At 36.2% G+C, this 16,680-nt stretch overlaps 1 protein-coding gene across 2 annotated transcripts in view; it reads right to left on the minus strand.

The window, feature by feature from the left end:
* LOC129415714 (uncharacterized) overlaps positions 1–16,680 on the minus strand; it is a 222,285-nt gene that overhangs the window by 134,126 nt on the left and 71,479 nt on the right. The window lies entirely within an intron of this gene.

Here is a 16,680-nt window from a genome sequence, read left to right on the forward strand (position 1 = left end):
TTTATGCATTTAGCAGATGCTTTAATCCAAAGAGACTTTTACATTCATGCTATACATTTTTATCACTATGTGTGGTCAATGGGATCAAACCTATGACTTTTAGCACTGCTTAGGCAATGTTCAACCAGCAGAGCTACAGGAACACAAATGCATGGTTGTGTTTACATGGAGTAAAAGTCACAACCAGTTATTGGCATGGAAATGCATGAAAAGACATTTGAAATACTAAAGCGATCACTTAAAGAACAAAACTATTTTTGTTGAGAAGAATCAATAAAAGCACTAAAAGGCTGCACATTGCATAAACCTGCTACAATGCTTTGCCATTTGTCTTTTATTGTAAGTGCATTAATATAAACATGTTTTTGTATACAAGCTAAAGAACAGGGAAAATCATGTTTTGTGGTAATGAAAAACACATCGCAGATGTTGTCGATAGAGCTAAACATGTCGAAACATTTCTTTAATATCACGCTTCAGAACTCATAAGCAATGGACTGTTAAATTAACATTATTTAAACCTTTAAAACAGGTTTAAATATCTCCAGGCCGTCCAATCAGATCGCACGCATCAGGAGTCTGCTCGGCCAATAACCTCACCCTACAGGTGCACACGGAGAGGTCACCAGCATGTGTGCGGCCTAATCAAACACAGCCAACCAAAGGAAAACACTGCCAACTGTTCGACGCCCTGCTGTTAGATTTCACATTTTCTTGCTGTCTGACTTTGACAGGACAAACACTGCAATGCACATACGGCACAGACTGCAGGGACTCCATTATTAGTGTCATCAATGACTTTTATGCAATCCTAAGAAATACAGGACTTCACACATGCTTTAACAGTATGTAGTTAGTATTAGGACCAAGTATTCAAAAATAAGACTACTGCTTATTTCATGACCACAGTGGCTAGCAAAAACCTCTGCATGGGCATGGACAGGAGGAACAAAAGTGCACTTTATTCTATTGCAACCTTTGTCAATTATGTTTATACAGATATAATGCATTCACTGCAAAAAATGATTTTCAAAAAAAAATCTTGGTATTTTTGTCTTGTTTTCAGTAGAAATATCTAAAAATTCTTAAATTGGGATGCTTTTTGTTGATGAGCGGAATGACCCAGGAGGGTGAGTCTAGTTTTTAGACCAAAAATATCAAATTTAAGTGATTTTGTGCATTAAACAAGCAAAAAAAAAAATCTGCCAATGGGGTAAGCAAATTTTTCTTGAATTTATCTTGAATTTAGCGTTTAAGAAAAAAATTCAAGATTTTTTTGCTTGTTTTATGCACAAAATCACTTAAATTTGATATTTTTGGTTGAAAAACTAGACTTATATTCTTGGGTTGTTTTGCTCATCAAGAAAAAACATATTAATTTAAGCATTTTTAGATATTTTTAGATATTTTTACTGAAAACAAAACAAAAATACTGAGAAAATATTTTCTTGAAAATCATTTTTGCAGTGTAGGAACCTATTTTTGGATGAAGTGACATATTTATTCATATAATACTGCACTGCAAAAAATGACTTTCTTACTTCTTTCTTCTTTCTCGATGAGCAAAATGACCTAAGAAAATAAGTCTAGTTTTTAAACAAAAAATATAAAATTTAGGCAAATTTGTGCTTAAAACAAGCAAAGAAATTACCCAAATGAATAAGATTTTTTTCTTAAATTAAGTGTTTATGAAAAAAGTAAACTTATTTCAAGAAATAAGTTTTTGCTTGTTTTAGGCACTAATTTTTACTTTATTTTTTTGTCTAAAAACTAGATTTATTTTCTTAGGTCATTTTGCTCATCAAGAAAATGCATCTTGATTTTAAAAAATGTGATATTTTTACTGAAAACAGGATAAAAATATTTAGTAAGAAAGTCTTTTTTTGCAGTGTGGACAGTGACACAAACATTTTGGTGCATCATTCAATTTTATAATTAACCGTCCTTATCCACAAATTCACATGTGAACCTAAAAACAAAACATTTGTTTAAACTAAGCCATGTGTGAAAATGTTTGCATACAAAAAGTCATGTACATTTCTGTAGGGGCACTGCAAAAAAATTTCAGTACAAAAATCAAAAAATTCTTAAATCAAGATGCATTTCCTTGATGAGCAAAATGACTTAATTTTTAGACAAAAACATCAAATTGAAAAAACTAAACAAAATGAATTTGTGCTAAAAACAAGAACAAAATCTGCAAATGGGGTAAAAAAAATCAAGAACACTTTCTTACCCCATTGGCAGATTATTTTGGCTTCTTTTAAGCTTAAATTCACTTAATACTAAAGTTGTAGATTTGGTACCAATGAGACGCCATTATGTACATTTCATATTTGACACTATTGGGTATCAATACCTTTGAGATACTAATATAAACTCTTTTGGTGCAAAGCTGTACTGTTTAAAATGGTACCGCCCTAGTAACAACTGAGGTATATTTTGACTTTTTTATACAGTGTAGAAGTACCATTCATTGCCTCTCATAAGCAAACAGCAGGCCATCTACCTTAAATTTACATATAGACTTATTTCAGATTCTCCCCTGAGATTTACTACTGTGCTGTCTGTTTGTCATATACTGTAGCCGCTGAATGAAAACAGAATGCATTTACCTTTAACGTTACAAACTTATGCAATATGTTATACTGTATGATGACAATGTCAAGTCTAATGTGCTCGATGGAAACTTTTCATTGGATGACTGCAATTTATTTTCACAGCAGGCAGAACTGTCAAACCTTGAGATCAAATAGCTCACGTAAAGTTGCTGCTATCTGTGACAGTACAATCCGCTCCGTGCATCTTATTAATTATTAAAAGGGCACAAATTGACATCACAGCTACAGGATCCTCCGGTTACGAGGTAATATTCTCTTACGGCCGACCATCAACAGCTGGGGAAACGTCCAGGAGATGACACAGAGCTGTGACCTAGCAGCCGGGTCACTGGTTTACACGCTACTACTCACTCCGATTTCACCTCCCACCATGTTTAATAGCATGGATCACATGGCTAATCATTTCTAGGCGCCTGCTGATGTCAGACATGGTGGACACAAGCCATCTGTTGGGACATTTTTGGGTGACTCTAGAAGGGCAGAGACATATTTGTCATCAACTGTGAAGTGTAATATCAAAAGGTTGTTCTGGTTTATGTAAATGTATACTGGTGTGTATTTTATGATGATATGCATCCATTATTGCTTTTTAATTTATTAAAAATCATGAGTTGTTTTATGAGATTGTATAAGTTGTTTTAGCTCTTTCAAAGCAGGAAAATCTGTACCATGAACATTATTCACCACCACATGAGTTAAACATATCATATTCCCACAATCCTTGGTGGTCTTGACCCTCATAGTGCCCTAAATGAGATCAGACATATGACATCACCACCACAATGAACACAGTTTTCCATGTTACATTACTTTGGTTATGGTACTGTACATACTGCAGTTTTACTGTTAGATTATTGAATGCTTTTTATCTTGAGGTAAAAGAAAATAAACTAAAATATTTATAATAAGTTAATCAAATACACTCATAAAATGCTGGGTTGTTTTCAACCTAGCGTTGGGTGAAAAAAGAGACAAACCAAAACCCGTTGGGGTTGGGGAAGTGAAATATTTAAGAAATATTTGCATCTCTATATACTTTTTATATTTATATATAATTTATATTAAACATAAATATGAATAGTTTTTTCTTAAAATTTTACATGCATGTGTGTGTATTTATATACACATAATTATTATACACAATACACACACATATATGACGAAAAACTTTTATTCTGCAAACAATTAGTTGCGATTAGTTGTTATGCAGCCCTTCAAATAAAAAGAATCCATCGTTTTATATTTCTAATAGTACAGGGGGTTTTATCAATATTCAGTAAATAAAATGTCAACTATGTCATTTAATATGTAGGTGCATTTTATAGTGATATGCAATACTGCAAATCCTACAGTAGTGGAAACACAGCAGCTGAGGTGAGAGACTCGGAGCTAAAAAAAAAAACTTAGTACAAGTTACTATAAAAAGTTAATAAAAGTTATCACTTGTTCAGTATTTGTTTTAGTAAGAAAGGGTAGCTAAACAAAGAGTGGGTGCAACATTGATGAAATGGGCACTGATGTGGAGTGTTTGTCTGATGTTTGGAGGGCATCCCCAGAGATTGTTAGCGCTCTAGACAGCTCCTATAGAGCCTTTACTCTGATCTGCCCACGGTCATAAATAACCTGGACAATATCTGAACTGATGTCCAACCTAACATGCATTCCTGTACACGTCATGCACATTTTATATAAATCTCCCCAAAATTACACATTTTATGTATTTTATTGACAAAAATATTGCTGATTGTAAATGTAGTCTCTATAAAATGATTTTTAAAATTTCAGTAAATGTGAACAACTACAAAGGTCTAGGGCTATTCTTTAAAAAAATCCAGATAATTTACTCACCACCATGTAATCTAAAATGTTGATGTCTTTCTTTGATCAGTCCAGAAGAAATGTTTTTTGAGGAAAACATTCCAGGATTTCTTTCATTTTAATGGGCTTTAATTGACCCCAACACGAATGTTTTAATGCAGTTTCAATGGAGTTTTAAAGGACTCTAAACGATTCCAAACGAGGCATAAGGGTCTTATCTAGCGAAACCATTAAAATGAAAAATAAAAAATATGCACTTTTAAACCACAACTCATCGTCTTTCTCTGGTCATGTGATGCCCCAGATCGACCTCATGTAATACATCATCACGTCAAGAGGTCACGGATGACGTATGCGAAACTACGCCCCAGTGTTTACAAGTGTGGGGAAAGAGGACCGTTCCGACGTTGTTGTATGTGGAATGATACTAATTAATGTCTTTGTGTCAGTTTGTTGTTTAAAATGGTCCGCAAATGTGCGTTTCATATATGTAACACGTGACCTTTCCATGGCATTACGCAATTACGTGAGGTTGCGTTGGTGCGTCACAGGACCGGAGATAGACGAGAAGTTGTGGTTTAAAAGTGCATATTTTAAAGTTTTCCTGTCACAAATGACATTCGTTTTGCTAGATAAGACCCTTATGCCTCATTTGGGATCGTTTAGAGTTCTTTGAAACTGCAATTTTAAACTGCATTAAATCTGTTAAGTGTTGGGGTCCATTAAAGTCCATTAAAATGAGAAAAATCATGGAATGTTTTCCTCAAAAAACATAATTTCTTCTCGACTGAACAGAGAAAGACCTGACAATTATAAAACAAACAACACGAACCTATGAGTTTTATGTAAATATTTGTGACCCGTGCAGCAAAATGAGTCAGAATGAACACAGTGTAATTTTAAACTAGAGACAAACAAACATAAATGTCGATTTTGTTTAAAATTGAGGTTTTCATAAAAAAAAGTACATTAAGCTCTAAAATGATCTTTCCGTGTACATTTTCTGAGAGGTGTGTCGTCCTAAATGCTTAATCTAATGCGCATCTGAGATTTTGGTTCTGGTTTTAAAACAAGCAGGAATTAAAAAATAAAATGCAGGACTTGCTTGATGTTAAAATAGTTATTAAGATCGACAAGACTCGAATACGATCTTCCTCACGCTGACTGACAGATCTGAAGCATGCACATAGATGTGCGAGCCCGATATATACATAAATATCTGTTTTGACAAGAATTCACGAAGATCTTATCTGTTATGTCTTAAGTAAATGTTAACTGTTGGGGAAAATATCTGATGTGTACGATTATATTAGATCCTTTCATTACAGTAGATCTTAAAGCCATCTGTCTCAATGTCAATCAAACACTATAAGAAAGAAAAAGCCAGCATGGGTCACATATGTATTTAACATTCTTTCTATAAAAAAACATCACTCTTTCTGACTCTCTGCATCAACCTAAAACGTTGACTATGCATAACTTTTAAACATGTAAATTATTTAGTTATTGTAAACCATTGCTAGATGCAATATTGCGATATGCACATTTAACTCATTCACTGCCAGCCTTTTTGAGAAAAGTTGCCCACCGGCATTTTTGTGATTTTAACAAAATTTTCACAAAATTCCTTGCAGGAAAAATTATTTCCTATAAATATATAAACATACAAATTATATCAAATTAAAGAACACACCCTCTGCTTTCAAACAAACAATAAACAAACAAACAAACAAACAAAATGGGGAACAAACGTTTCATTATATATTTACTTTTTCTACTTAATTTAACCACTGAAATATGGATATTTCTCTTCAAAAATACAACATTTTGAGCAAAAAGCTTTAAAAAATTGCGTTTTTGTAAAGGAATTTATGTTAGAGATCAGACTCAGAATGACTATCAAACATAAAGGCAGTTAAAATAAATCATTAAATCTTTTTAACTTCCGTTTTTGATAAATTTGGTTTGGCCATCTGGTGGATAAAAGCGGTATTACACTTTCACTTTGAAATTCGTCCAGAAAGGCATATTTATTAGTTAAATATGAACTCATAAATGACGAGATAACTCGTCAATGGCAGTGAATGAGTTAAAATATCACAACCTGTTTTGTTTAGTATATCTTTCTGCGCTAGAATCAGTAACCAGCCTCCAGAAAAGTTAAGTAATCTCATACATGATATTAAGCAATTTGCACATTCAATGTCTCCACCCATTCCTGTCATTTGACATGATGGTATGGTGTTCATGAACAAGACTCCGGATCATTGAAGCATCCAAGTAATTAAGTCTTCATATTACTCAGATACAGATATTTGATCTCTGTTTCTAAGAATAGAAGATCAGAACACTCATTGCTTTAAAATGAAACTTTCCACATCAACTACCGGAGAAAAACTAAATAGCCTGAATGCAGACTGCAACAGAAAAGGATAAGATTATATCCTATATAGCTCTTTGCTCTTCTGGCCGAGAATGTCACACTATTTTACAGATGACTGGAGACGAAAAACCAAAAGGATGACAGTCATCGATCGGTAAAGATGAGGTATTACAGCACTGCCAATGTTTTGATACCGTAACTTCTCATTTTATACAGCTGCAGTCTTTAATCTTCATTAACATTCTTACTCGACTACAATTAGCCCGAGAGTCACTAAATACATGCATTATCACAATTAGTGTATTCATTATACTCATTGTTAACCAAGAAATATTTCTCTGAGATAAAAGAAGCAATTATGATGCGTGTACTGTTCGCTGGACTGTAGTCCCACAGCAGAATTCACATCAGCACCTTCTGTGCACACGGTAGAAGTCAAAACTAGAGTTTCTGTAAAGCTAAAGAAATATTAAACGCTATGCAGACAACGTAACCCCGCCAAACAGCTAGAAAACAACAGCAGTGATGCAGAGAGATAACCTTGAAACTCTATAAGTACTGGCTATGGTAGTGTCGAGCACTGATATGGCACCGGATTGCAATACGATCACAATCTGGTCTTTCGTGTGGCAATCTGACAGATCATCATCCGAAGAAAAGCCAGTTTTTGGAAAAGGAGGAAGCCGATGTTGTCACCCTGGCAGATCTGGACTTTCTGGAGGTGGCAGCCACGAGCAGAAGGTTGACCAGGTTATTGATTATCACGGACATCTCACATCTCCTCTCATCCGTGACACGCTTGTTAGAATGAGGGGCACGTTGACCAGCCGGCTGATCCAACTTGGCGGCAATAGGGAGCGCAACGTAAGGTCATTTGTGCCCACTGCCATCACATCCAAAACGTGCCTGGGCAGAGGTGTCCCAGACTATATTTAAATCTAAAGCTGTCTCACTGCTATTTATAAGAATATATAAAATGTGCAATTTAAAGTGCAATCTTTGTTTCAGAGGTGTGGGATTCACAACCTGTCTGTCAATCAATCATATCACTCCAAAGTGTTGACTACTATAACTATCTGTCTATCTGTCACTGCTGCATCATGCACATTTTCTTTTAAAAAATTGGGGATTTCATGCATTCTGACTTATTAACACAGTTATAGAGTTTTTCCTCATGCTAAACGTAGGCAAAGTGTCAAAAAAGCAGTTGGGCGTGTAACAGAGTATTTCTGTGCCGAATGCACTTCGTCAGGGTTCGTACAAGTTTTAAGAAAGTTTTTCCGATTACAGGTCCAGCTGACGTTTCAGGGGTTTCTATACGTATCACTTCTTTATATGGGCACTTCCCCCGGAAAACCCCGCCCACCCGTCAATCAGCGGGAGACGCTAGAACTTGCAAACATCATATCACGCGACACAGCTTTGTTTAATTTCAAAACTCAACAATGGCACGAAAGACGAAGTGTGTTTTTGGATGTAAGGAGAAGAAAGCCAGCCTTATGAAAACAATGGATATTAAAGCAATAAGCCCAAGAAGCAGTGGGTTACCAGTGCATTTTATAACAGCTACGAGGCGACGCGAAGCATCAGTGTTAAAGTTGGGTAAGAATCCCACCCAGTGGATAGCGGAAATATGAAGGTGTTTGAGGTAGAAACTCCTCAGGGAGCGTTTTCTCTTTATTGATTAGATGATTCAACAATATTTATTGACAGTTATCTGGGTATCGCCATAATTGTGCAATTGTAGACAAATTAAAAATATGATTAAAGACTGTGGTGTTTATTTTCATAAATCAGTGGAGTAGTGAAGAAAAAAAAAACAGTGGCGCAGTGATACTTATGTAATGCGGTCTGAACCGTGGGTTTACTGGGGTATTTTATCAAAGCTTAGAATGCGTTTCGACCAATCAGAATGAAGAACCAGAACTGCCCGTTTATTATCCGGGGTAGCAGCGGAGTTTTGCGTGTGTGTTTGATGCGCTGAATTTCATTGAAAAGTCCCAACCGGGTCATGAGTTGCATGCAGTAAGACTTTTGTGTTATTTTGGAAATAGGCGCGTAAGTGCATATTATATAAATGACACAAACATGTAGTGAATCATAAGTTAAACAGTGTTGTATAGTGTTGCATGACTCGTACTCGCTCCTCCCGCGGTAGTAACTCCTCCTTCTTCATTTTTCTGTACGTTATCATAAAGATTCGGCAAAGCTAATCTTGTTTTATAAACTAAAGACTCTTCTGAGATATAAAGGATGTAATACTACTCTATAGGTATTAACATCAGAAATGCAGAAACGGCATGTGTTATGTGAGCTTTAATAAATGGCTCCAAAATATGAACCAGTATTTGTTTGGTTCTTTAACATCTAGATCCACGGCACCAGCAGGTTTGCTGATCTATTTTGTAATATTCTGCATTCCACAAAACAAACCAGCGGTGAACACCATTTTGTGCGGGTGAGGTAAACGCATCCACGCTAAAGCCCACACATGACAGTACGTCATCTCTCAACGCTGGAAGATCTTGGCAGAACATTAGATGAGAACATGCACGGTGCATGTTTTGGCTTAGGGGTGTAAGCGCTGCGTGCACGAGTGTGGGCTGTTGCTTTCTGTCTCCGAATAACACCGTCTAATTACCGTGGGTGTGTTTCAGAGTTTTAGCACTTTGTTTACCTAAGCGTACAAAGGGATGCCGACCCAAACGCGCATGCACGCTAGCTGCCACACACACACACCTGCAGCAGAAGTAGCTATTGTGCAACTCTATTCTAATTACCCAAATGCATATCAGCTGAAGTTGCCAGTTGACAGCGTGTGATGTAAACTGGCAGTGCGTTGGTTTGGCCCGCTTGCATGTGTGCATGTGCTTTTCCTGCAGCTCAGGAAGCCAGCAGCAGAGCTTCTCACACCATTTCCAGCACTGATTAATATTTCAGTGTTCTGCCTTTGGGAAGGAGAAAGATCCATTTTTTAACCATCGGCGCACCTCTCTTTCCTGTTTGATCTCCTGTAACGTGTCACATGGTCCCAAAGTCCTCTGGTTTTGCTCATCACGCTGTGCCAGTGGCATCCATAATGGATAAAAGCAAATGCAATGTTTCACATTCAAAGTGTGAGAAATATCCTGCATGGCTCAGTGTTAGTAAAACAACATTATTGTCAGAAAAGTGCTGTTTTAAATCTCTGCACATTATTTGGACATTTGAATATATTTAAATGTCACTGCATTAAATACTATATCAAGCCATATGGTATTTATTTTAAAGCGGTGATTCATACAGTAACTTTTACCATCTCTGTTTGAAACATAAAATTGAAGTTTACTTTACATACTTAACTCTTTCACCGCCAGCGTTTTTTAAAAAAGTTGCCAGCCAGCGGCAGCGTTTTTCATGATTTTCACCAAAGTTTAATGCCTTCCAGAAAATGTTCTTCTTTAAATATATAAACATACAATATACCAAATGAAAGAACAGACCTTCTGCTTTCAAACAAAAAAAACCCCGTTTCATCCTACCTTCAGTGGTTCTTTTGTAATCAGCTTTTGAATATGGGTAGGTTTCTGCAAAAACACCACATTTTGAGCAAAAAAGTGAGATAATTCCATTTTTGTGACCGACTTTTCATAGAGATCCTATTCAGAGCGATCTTTAAAACAGACACGGACATGCAGCAGATTGCCATAGGGCAATACTTCCGGGTTTAAAAAGTTGCGGAAGGGCGGCACCTGGTGGATAATAGCGGTATTGCGGAAAGACGGAAAATCTCGTCATTGGCGGGGAAGCGTTTTCATGAAAATCTGACTTTTTCCATGTTTAAGTGGGTTTCATAATTGGGTCTCTAGTGCTTCTATTAACCTAGAAAATATGAAAAAGATCAACCCATTAACTTTTGGTAACTTTTGGTTTTGGTAAACCGTTTTCTTCAAGCATGTAAAAAAATGGATAATTAAAATTTGGCTCCCTTTTGATGTCATAAGGGGATCTTATAGGGCTGCAGGATTAATCGAAAAAAGAATCACAATCTTCTTTCTAAATGACGGCGATTCACTTGCATATACAGTGTTTCCCTGTATTCAGATGCTGCATTCACATGTTCACATATTTACATTACAATCCAAGATGTTATATCAGCCAACCTGCTCACACTCCGTATTCATTCACCAATCAGACCCCATCGTTTCTCTCCTCTCTCTTCCTTATTTCTGGCGTTACGCTGTCACTTGCGTGACGTATAACAAGGTGGCAGACCTAAACACATCATTGTACTTGGTGGATTTGTAGTGGCAAATTTTACACAAAAGAGAGGAAAAACAAGCGCCATTGGAGAAAATCCTGGTGGCGACAAAGAGAGTGATGATGCAACAACATTGGTTCAGAAAAAAGGACATCTGGACTTTTCTTAATGGGAAGGCTCCAGCCACATATGCAAGCTGCCTACGTCATCAAGCCTGGTTTATTTAAGTTAACTGAGCATTCATTACATTCCCAAGTCATTAACATACGTAAACAAATTACGATTAACTAAGAATAATAGTCAACTTAATAATCGATTATATTCAGTCTTGATGACGTATGCAGCTAAGAAATGCAACTTCTGGAGGCTACAGCCTTCAGATTGAAAAACGGCCTCAGTATATCACCGCCACAAGTTGCCCTTCCGAAAGGGTTTTTAGCACGAGGGGAACAATGTAACATGCCTGCGTTTCTCCCTGATGCCTCAAAATGTTGTTCGTTTGGTGTTTTAAAGGGTTTTAGGCGTTTTATGAGTAAATGGGTTAACAGCTAACAGAAAAAGAGAGAGAGAGAGAAAGAGAGAGAGAGAGAGAGAGAGAGAAAATATTTGATAGCACAATTGAGTTTTAATTTCAACAAACCACTATGGCGATCAGTGTTTGCATTTCATCAGCTCATTTGCATTTAAGGGGGCATTATATTATATATATATATTATTTTGAGCTAAAACTGCACATAGTAACTCTGGGGTCACCAACGATTTATTTTACATCTTAAAAAAGTCTGCTGCAAAGTCCCCTTTTTTTGTCAGACAAAACAAACAAATTTCCTGCGAAATCCAACCAGACAGCTCAACTTATAGATCATTATTATTTAAGGTTTCCATTGTTAATTGAGGTAAAGTAATGAGGCAATTTTTGTGAGCCATTAACCTGAATGATGTTAAATAAGCACAATTTAAACACAAGGAACAGCTGTTTTCCGTATGCATTTACAGCAATGTCATGACCTGATGTTTTTGAATATGGCGCCTCTGCTTTGGGTGACTCCTCTCCTAGGGGTTCACGGGATAGTAAAGTGTCTATCAAATGCACCCTTTGAAATCTTGTCAAAAGTAGCTTTTCATCGACTGTTTTTCAAATACTATAAATTCGGACATGCTACTGGGCTCACCTACTGATTTTTGCCTACTATATAGTATGGAAGTAGACAATTTTACATCATGCTTCCTTAGATTTCTTCGACTACTGGATCAACATCACCAGTTTTGGGGGAAGTTACTACTCTCATTTCTAGATGTTTGTGTTTGAGTTCTGTCCAGCCACAACATTTAAAAGAGAATGTTTCTAAACTCACTGCTGTTTGTCGCGTGTCGCCATCACGGCTTGTTAAGGCAGAAACTGATTAAGCTGTTTCATGCACGGTACTCAACAAAACGCCCGCATGGCAGCCGCTTCTCCCTGCATCTGCCGCAAAGAGCCATGCCTGCGAAAACGACAGAATGTTTGGGTGCACAAAGACCGTGTGAGGTCCGTCTACGCTTTGCCTGTGCCACTTTTCCTATTTAAACTAGGCACACACGACTGCTACGTCCCACCTAAAAGGATTTTTAAAATATGCATTTAACATTTAATAATAAATCATCACGCGGGCCAGATTGGACCCCTTCATGGGCCATGTTCGGCCTGTTGGTTTAGATGCAAAAGCCGCTAAACGCCACCCCATCAAAAATGAGATAATAATAAGAAATCAGGCCAGATGCACTTAGCGTTTTTTGCATTTGAGCTCTTCATATATTCTCTTTAAAAAAGACGATTCATGTTAGACTATTGTATGAGAATATTTAACACAGACATTTGTTAAAGGTATTGCGGAGGATTTTCTTTTTCCGGGTGGATCATCAAGACTATTGGTCCTCCTAGTTGTCAATCAGGAGTGTTGCGGAATTGCATTTTTAAAAAAAGTGAAGGCGGTTCTTTTCTAAAATTTGAGGAAACACACTGAAAAACAATACAATACCAATTATGATCTTTATTAATCAGAAATCACATAGCAGCACAAACTCTCTCTTTCATCTCATCTTCCATCTTATAATTAACACAAGCCCTCATCTCACAGATACTTTCCATTATAATTTGATATTATTTTATTGCTTTATGCTTGAGTTATTAGAATTATTGACATTCAGACATTATTAAGTAAACCTCATCAGACGGATAGCAGTAGGTCTGACAACCTTTGACCTCTACACAAAGAAATCTATGAGAAAGGTTTCCAGCCTGCTTCCGTTAGCATTGATTCAGTTCCCTCCTGAATATATTATAGGAAATATTGTCTTTGCTTAATCATCTGGGAAGGCAGGTAACAGTAATGTGATCACTTCCAATAACTAGACGCCATTCAAGGCCAAGAGTTAAATTCATTTATTTCTTTTTAGAGAAAGGCAATAACAATGGAAGTAAAGTTTATGAAGATATCCAGACACGCATGCTTATTTATGACTCAAAACAACAGTCTGGTAAACCACCTGCTCAACGCCATAAAAACAAGTTACCTCCTTTCTTTGTATCCTCGCACAATTGTGCAAAAGGTGACAACAAAATTGAAATATAAACAACAACTTGTGTAGTATGTGGCAATAAATACTGTGTATTTTAATTGCTTTCCTGACCATATTTATCTCAAATATGCACTACTGTCACCACCCTTTACATTATTTGGTAATTAACATGTTGTCGACTAAGCTTAAGTATTATTTAATGAGAAAGCCTCTTTAAAGTTTGCTAGCTGAAAAACCTCCTCTGCTAGTAAGATGACAGCAGCCGGGTAACAACCGAGGGCTGTGTTGAAAATCAGAGCTGCTAATTGGGTGATAGACTCTCGGCAGCGGAAGTTCCTTCTCGTCTTGAAGGCCGATAATAATGACCTGTGTCCCTTTACTCCCGAAATAGCACCTAAGACTGCAGAGCACCGCAGTGCCGCCCTACAAGTTACCCGACGACATGTGACTCACCAAATATAACCCGAAACCTTCGCACATCTCAGAGTAAAGATTCATGGAGCCAAATAATCTCAACATATTTGACGTTCATTTAAAATTATCCGTTTAATGGCAAACTAACCAATGTGGGAATTAAACGTTAGCCTGATTTCTTGTGAACGCAGAGAATTTAATTAATTCGCAGGGTGCCAACCACAAGATCATTACAAAACAGCTTCTGGACACAGGTTTTTTCTCCAACACCAACCAATTAAAGTGAAATCATGTAGGGAAACGTTGACACTATGTCCTGAACTTTTCTAGAAAGGTCATGCACTTATAGCTGACTCGTAATCTCACTTAAGGTTTAGGTATGGCAACATTGCGGTCGTTTTGGAGAAAACATTTATTAAAACTGTTAAACAAGAAGCCTAAGGGTCACTATGCCTTAAAAGCATTTCTAAGTGAGATTATTCGATGGGGTGCAAAAAATTAAGGACCCCAAAAGCACATTACAAAGGACAGGGTGAATATTTAAAGATGGTTTCCACACTTGACACAACTTTTTCTAGACTAGAGTAAGTATTTATATAGCAAAGGTGGCCTCTGAGGTACAAATACTAATTCTTTAGGTGCCAAGATACTTGTACTTTTTGAAAGGGTAACACCCTAATGACAGCTACACTGCAAAAAGATGATTTTCAAAAAAATTCTTAGTTTCTTCTTGTTTTCAGTAAAAACATCTAAAATTTCTTAAATTAAGATGCTTTTTCTTGATGAGCAAAACGACCCAAGAAAATAAGTCTAGTTTTTAGACCAAAAATATCAATTTTGTGCATAAAACAAGCAAAAAAAATCTGGCAATTGGGTTAGCAAAAAATCTCTTAAACACTAAATTCAAGAAAAATTCTAGAAAAATGTGCTTGTTCCATTGGCAGTTTTTTTGTTTGTTTTATGCACAAAATCACTTAAATTAAATATTTTTGGTCTAAAAACTAAACTTATTTTCTTGGGTCGTTTTGCTCACCAAGAAAAAGCATCTTAATTTAAGATTTTTTTTTATATTATTACAGAAAACAAGACAAAAATACTAAGAAAATTGTATCTTGAAAATCATTTTTTTGCAGTGTAGGGACCATTTTTTGACAATTCTTCTGATAGTGTACACACTAGAACGAATGTTTTCAGTGTTCTGACACTAAATGCGTGTTCTCTGTGTTTTTATTGGAACAAATTTCGTGTTACTTTTAATATTGCCTTAGAACATAAAACTTTATTTATCTAGGCATAGATGAATCATAAGAACTGTGCATGGTGCTGACATTTCATGAGCCTCAAACACATTTGTTTCCTCATTTCTATGTAAACCTCATGTATGCATAAGACCACTGGAAAATAGACCAATCTCAACATAACACCAACTGTGACATTACAGGTGAGATGTAAACCCCCAACATTAAATTGCACATTAAATTAATTACAAAGTTGTTAAAATGTTTATTAATGTGACCTACTGGCATGAGCCTCAGAGCAAAGCCAATCAGAGCAGATCTCAACATTATTATTTATGACCCTTGCAAATAGGGCAAAATATAAATTTAATTCTAAGGGCAAATCCTAGGGTTTAAATGGACATGTAAAAACAATAATTTTTGCACTTAATAAAGTTACATACCTTCTATGTAAATCGAAGAACAATTCAACATATTATTTCAATGCATTCTTTGGCACCTTTAACACAATTTGTGTTGTATTTTAATACTTATACCACGGGTCTGTTGAATGCTGTATTCTGATTGGCTGAGAAATGTTCTATGGGTGTTGATTATTTTTCTGTAAAACGCACACCTAACTTGTCAAATGCCTTATAGGCACCAGAGCAATGTTTGTGGTAACCGTGGTATAAGCAGAATAATTCACTCCGGTCCTTTGAATTATTTGAAAATAATGCACACCTGCGGTGTAATAGCACTCCGCTTCGCGTCGTGCCGCATTACCACCTTGGTGTGCATTATTTTCTTATAATTCAATGGACCGTCGTCAATTATTCCTTACAGAAAATGAGACATAATGTGTTAATAGCATAACACAACAAAATGTGTAAAAAATTAACACATCCTTTCTTAGAGTGATAGACACATGAAAGTGTCTTTTTCCTGACTGTATTTACTCACATTACTAACAACGCAGCAAAGTAAAAGCCATCATTTCTCTGACTACATTAATTGAACTGTACAAAAAATGCAGCATGAAATTGGTTTCGAAAATCAATTCAACATACTACTTCAACTTATAATAACAAGTTGAAATTGTTTAACCTATATTTTTAGGTAACTTTAACTTAACAATTTATGTTTATTTGATTTTGTGTAGACTGGCCATGAGTAATCCACTTCTAGACAAAATAAACTTGAAGTCTTTTCCCTGAATAATTTGTGGGATGTCTGATATTCCATCATGTGAGTAAAATCAACAGTGATTACAATGCGTCTGGTTTTGTTTATTTTTGAGCTATGGTTAGACATCTATAAAATTTTCACTGACAGCCTTAATTTTGCCTTGTTTTAGCCTCGAAGACCTAGAGACTGTGTTTGGACGGCTAGTAGATGTCTTTTAAATGCAAAAAGTGAACCATGGGT

Source organism: Misgurnus anguillicaudatus, chromosome 11 (assembly GCF_027580225.2).
Source record: "Misgurnus anguillicaudatus chromosome 11, ASM2758022v2, whole genome shotgun sequence".
In the NCBI taxonomy this organism is placed as follows: domain Eukaryota; kingdom Metazoa; phylum Chordata; class Actinopteri; order Cypriniformes; family Cobitidae; genus Misgurnus; species Misgurnus anguillicaudatus.